The 5,941-nt window shown below is 43.7% G+C and overlaps 1 protein-coding gene across 2 annotated transcripts in view; it reads right to left on the reverse strand.

The window, feature by feature from the left end:
• The window catches only part of St5 (suppression of tumorigenicity 5), a 157,419-nt gene extending 152,126 nt beyond the window's left edge, over positions 1 to 5,293 (reverse strand). The window contains exon 1 of one of the 2 annotated variants that reach the window (XM_028768025.1): positions 5,256 to 5,293. The gene's annotated coding sequence lies outside the window, so the exon portion shown is untranslated. Of the gene's footprint in view, positions 1 to 4,944; positions 4,995 to 5,255 lie in introns of those variants that run through there. The other variant, XM_028768026.1, reaches the window with a different exon arrangement.
• Between the last annotated feature and the right edge of the window lie 648 nt (positions 5,294 to 5,941).

Consider the following 5,941-nt stretch of genomic DNA (forward strand, 5'->3'; position numbering starts at 1 on the left):
AGAAAGAAAGAAAGAAAGAAAGAAAGAAAGAAAGAAAGAAAGAAAGAAAGAAAGGCAGGCCCCTTGGACATAGTAACCAAACACTAAACACACAGAACATAAAAAGAGTATTAGAAGCTGCAAGGGAAAGAGACCAAGTAACATACAAACATATAAACTTCTATTAGAATAACAACCTGACTTCTCAATGGAGACTCTAAAAGCTAGAAGGGACTAGGTAGATAGATATTCTACAGACTCTGGAACCACAGATGCCAGCCCATCCCAGACTAATATACTCAGCAAAACTGTCAGTCAGAACAGATGGAAAAAATAAGACATTCCATAAAACCAAGTTAAAGGAATACCTATCTACAAATCCAGCCCTACAGAAGGCCCTTAAAGGAAACTATAAACCTTAAGAGGTTAATCGCCGTCCCTCCAAAACTCAAGGAATAATCTTAGACCAGCAAGTCAAAAGATATCATAAACCAAATGGACCTAACAAATATTTATAGAACATTTCACCCAAACACAAAAGAAAATACCTTCTTTTCATCAGCTCACTGAACTTTCTCTGAAATTGACCATATACTTGGACACAAAGCAAGTTTTAACAGATACAAGAAAACTGAAATAACACCCTGCATCTTATCTGACCACCAAAGCTGAAACAACAGAAACAACAGGAAGCTTACAAACCCAGGGAACCTGAACAACTCTCTACTGAATGATATAACCAGACTTTGGCTACTTTGTGGGTTCTCTTTCTTCCACAATTCTCACTCTTCCACCTTTTCAACCCTCTAACACTAGATAGGAGAGCAAAAAGGATAGAAAGGACAGGAGGTGACATTATCCTCAGGCTACTTCCTGTTGTTATAGGTGCATTGAGTTCCTTGGGGGTTTGCTCTCAGGATATCTAATATCTTCTTGTTGTTGTTTCTTCTTTGCACAAAACTACTAGACAAACCACAACAAACCATGACCAACAGCAACCAATCAACAACCCACCCTGCCTCTCCAGGCCCTAGCATTTATATACCCTCTAAAAAGTCCCCAGAATTCCAAATGTCACACAATCGTAGAAACTATCTGTAGCTGGCAAAATCACGCCCCTGCTAAAGCATGAGGACAATCATAGTCAGCTGCTGTGAACAATCTGAAGCAGCCCCATATCCCCCACACAGGATTAAAACAAAAACATATTCCCATAATATTTCTGTTTTTTTAAAGAAAACAAAACTCCAAAACTGTCACTACAGAATGAAAAATAGATCAAGAAAGAAATTAAAGTCTTTCTAGAATTGAGGAAAAACAATACACAACATACCCAAACTTACAGTACAAAATGAAGGCAGCTCTAAAAAGCAAGTTCATAGCACTAAGTGTCTACATAAAAAAATTTTCGTCTTCCTGAGGAACCGTCACACTGATTTCCATATTGGTTGTACAGTTTTGTTGTACAACCCATGACTGCTGCTTAGGTCTCTGTGAGTTCCAAGAGCCCTGCTTAGTTAATTATGTGTTAATGTGCTCTCCAAGTGTGCTAAAACTCTCTGGGTTCCATGATTCTTCCTCCTCCTCTTCTATGGGGTTCCTGGGGAGAGACCCAATAGAGACCACCAACCTGGGCTCCCTTTCTGCCTAATGTCTGGCTGTGGGTCTCAGCATCTGCTCCCACAGCTGCCTCTTTAACATAACAGAACATCATTAGGGTTTTTTTTGTTTGTTTGTTTGTTTGTTTGTTTGTTTTGTTTTGTTTTTGCCAGTGTGCTTGGTTCTACCCTAGGTCTCTGTGGGCTATCCAGCCTCTAGTTCCTGGTCATCTAGGCAGTGTTAGGCATGGGCATCAACTTAGATCAGTCATGAGTTGACCACTCTCAGAAATTCTGCATTACCACTACCCCAGCACATCTTATAGGCAAGACAGACTTGACATCAAAGGTTTTGTGGCTGAGAGCCTTGCCTGGTTACAGAAGATGGCTGGTTCAGGCTCTGTATCCTCCATTACTAGAAGTCCCCACTAGGGTCCCCCTCATAGATTCCAGGGATTTTCCACCTTTTCTGTGCCACCTCTTACTATCTAATACTCTTTGGTATACCAAGTCTTCAGAACACTAAACAAGTTCAGAAGAAAACCCCTACGGTCTACAAAGGGAATAGTCCAGGCTAGTCAAGAAGTCGAGTGAGATAGCTCCACCAACTGCTGCCCTTTCTCTGTCCAGTATCTGCAGAGATTTAAAGAGCCTGGTTATAAATTTGGGGATTCAAGGACTCTTTATGTCCCCTAGCAGTACATACAAACAAAATTTCCTGGTAAAGGGCTAGGAAGGACTGTCCACATCTCTAAATCCTTTCTACAATACAATGAAATAATATTCCAAAGACATCTTATCGTTTCACTGTTTACAAAAGGTGAAAATAAGTTGGTCCCATTTAGAAAGATATCTCAGTTCATTTTTGTCATATTTTAAAATTAAGAATTTTAATTAGAAGCAAGAGAACGTATACAGGCAGAGCATCTCAAAACAGCGAGGGGAGGCAAGAAAAGGCTCTTAAATTAGAGCACTGAACTCTACCTCTCTGGATAGTTGTCAAAAACACTGTCACTGGAGTATTGCAAAATGTGGGCAGGACATACAGGATAAACCACCAGTGACACTACTCCACACACACTCCATTTCAGTGTTTGCCAGCTAACATTCAGCTCCTTCTTGTTCCCAGCAACCCTGTGGTCAATGCTACTAGCTGCTTCCCAGTTATCTTGCTACTTCCTGCAGGGTACTTACTGTCAATGGGGCATAAACTGATACTCCCAAATACCTTGAATACACTTCCCTTTTAGCCTCCTGATTACAAAGTATGTACAACATCACATTCTCATACACCTATGTCACATGAGTCTTCTAAAAACACTATTCTGGCTTTCCTATCATTGCTTTCCTTAAAAACTTTTAGAAGCTTGATGATGTCTGTGGGATAAAATTCCAGCCCTTGAGCCAGAATTCAAGCTGACCACAGTCCCTGCAGTTGGACCTCCCACAGCTCACTGAGAAGCAGCAGTGGACATATAGTCAGCAAACTGGGCACCTAAATACCAGCTCTGCCATGACTGCTGTGCCATCTTGAGCAGGCTACCTATTGCTCTGGTCTTCTCTCCTTAAAACAACAGCAACAGTGAAGAATGAGAGAGCATCCAGCAGCTCATGGCTCACAGCACGCTCCATTTGACTCTTCTCCCCAGTCCCTATCCAAATGGCCCACTCTGCTATCTTGAATACCCCACCATCAACTCTGCACCATTCCTCTGCACAACCACACGTCCAGGCCCAACTCAAATAGCCTTTTTTTTCTGGGAAGTGTTCCTACCTGATAACCATCTTCTACTTGATGATCTGTAATTCTTACATTATAAATCAATCAACTAGATATTTACTGTGTCAATTCTTTTTTCTAAAAGTACACTAATTGAGGAGCAAGACTTTACCAAACCAATCATAATACAAAAACTATATTGATGATAAAGATTTTCCTGAAAATGCCAAAAAAGGGTTCCTTTTTGGCCCAATTACGGAATACAAAAAACCTCCAACATGTATGGTTCTCCAGATATTTATATGAATTAATCTCCTCCCCATAGTTTACACAGTCTCTCCAGAGGTAAGCTTACTTAATAAATAAACAGGAGTGCTTAATCTGTTAGTCTCCTATGGATTCTCATTCGGGCCAGTGAAATCAAGACAGCTTTTTCTTCATTTAATAGACTCCAAGCCTCAGAGTCTTCCTAATTCAGCAAGGGATACAGAGACCATGAACATTTCAGTCCTTTTGACTTTTCTAGACTTTACACTATTTCTGATCCTTTAGACATCTCTTACGTCTGAGAAGAAAAAAAAATCCATGAAGGGAGCAGGACAAGGTATTTTCACACCTGTAACCCCAGGATTTGGATAGTGATGGCAGAAAAAACTCAAGAGTTAGGGCCAGCCTGAGCTACCTGAGACTTTGTCCCCTACATATCCCCCACCCAAAAAAACTAAGGAAGGCATTCACCTTCTGAAAAACACTCTTTGTAGAAAACAAAACAAAGCAATTATGTAGTCAGTTGGGGGTTTTCCTTGTGGCCCTTAACATCTTGGACATGAACTAATGACTTCTTTACCACTCCCCAGACCTTGCAATGAAAAAGCAGAAACATCTAGCTAGAAATGAGATAGAGAGTTGGTCTGAGACAGCATTGTGGCAAATTCTTTCATTCGGCTAGGAAGCTATTTTATCCATATTTAAACGATTATAAACTATGTTCATAAAAATTTCCCACAACACTGCAATATTCCTTTAAAAACACTAGAAAATGTTCAGTTCTTCCAACTTTACTCGGAACTAGATTTTTAGACCTTGAAAGCACCGTAAATATTCAAGTGTGCTCCTTCAATGCTAGGTCACTTCGTTAACACCAGAAAGCAAGCATATAAGCGTAAGGAGGTAGCGAGCAACAAACCCTGTTTAACTGATAGAAGACAAAGTTAATTTCCTTTGTTTGAGTTAGAAGCTAGTCTGTTCGGGTGCGGAGTCTGAGCGTACACGCAAGTTCCTCACCCATCCGCACTCGGAGCAGCATGGGCTCAGGTAAATGCAGTTCAACTCTGTCTCCGAGGCTACTTGCATCTCGCAGTTCTATACAATTCCAGACTGGGGTCTGCGCTTCATACCCCACACAGCGTCGCCCGGGCCAGACCGGAAGGCAGGGCTGACCACGATCGCCCAGGAGGGCAGTCCCTACCAACTCTGAAAGCCGCGGCCCGCACCTAGTACTCACGCAGCAGGAGCCCCTCTCTGGACCCAGAGTATAGAAAATGGAAGTGCTCAGTGAGCCACAGAACCGGAATCCGAGTCCTATGCGCCCGCCATCGAGCGGGGAGCAGAAGCAGCGACTCCTGAGAGCGACAGGGAGCCACTTACCTCTGCTGCCCGAGCCAGCCGAGAGCTCCACAAAGTCCGAGCTCCCTGGGCGCCGCACAGCCCGGAGGAGGGGGACTGCTCCCGCAGAGAGGGCGGGAGGCGGGAGGGTATCCGCGCCCCAGGCTGCAGGGCCAGGGGAGGCGTGCCTCCACCAGAGTCCTAAAGGGTGGGCTGCTGCAGCCCGGAGGAGGTTGTGCTCCTGGGTGTTGGGGGCGGGCGGGGGAGAGCTCTACGGGGTGTGGGGGGGGGAGCGGGGGGGGAATGACCAGAGTAGGGTGGGAAGTCGGGCCCCCAGACCGCACCGCCCTCACCTCGGCACCATCCGACCAAGGATTGTCTGGATCTGGAGCAGAAGCACAAGGGGATCAGAAACTTTATGTCATTTTCTCATACACACGTGACCCCCCTGCAGACCAGATGGTTTCAATCACCAGAGGAAAAAAGCCGTTCTGCTGGTATGCAGGAAAAGCCGGAGCTGGGAAAGTCTGGGAAAAGCTGCCTGTACAGCCGGCTTGCCTTCAAACAAACCCAAGCACTCTTTCCGTTCTGCTGGCTTTGGGCCCAGGAGCCCTAAGAAACCGAAAGACATTAAAAGAAGCTACCCTGGGTACTGCAGCCAGTAGCAGAACTAAAGCTCTAGGGTTGCAAGGATCAGGTCTGAAGTCAAAGCTCCACAGGAATTGTGAGAATTTAAAAAACTTCACGTGCAAGCAAAACCAAGAGGTAAAAGAGAATGCTATCCAATGAAGAAACAAGCTACCTGTGACAGTCTTATTTATCAGTGGGATTCGAAGGACAAATTATTAACCCAGTATAACAATCAGTTTCAATCAAACCCATACTTACTTGGTGGAATGCTATGTAACTTGAATTCTCCTCCCATAAATTACTTACAAATAGACTGTGGAACTGGAATGAGCAATAGTGAAAATTGACTTTCAAAATTTACAATTAATTTCTCTCTCTCTCTCTCTCTCTCTCTCTCTCTCTCTCTCTC

This window comes from Grammomys surdaster, unplaced genomic scaffold (genome assembly GCF_004785775.1).
Source record: "Grammomys surdaster isolate TR1022 unplaced genomic scaffold, NIH_TR_1.0 184, whole genome shotgun sequence".
Classification (NCBI taxonomy): domain Eukaryota; kingdom Metazoa; phylum Chordata; class Mammalia; order Rodentia; family Muridae; genus Grammomys; species Grammomys surdaster.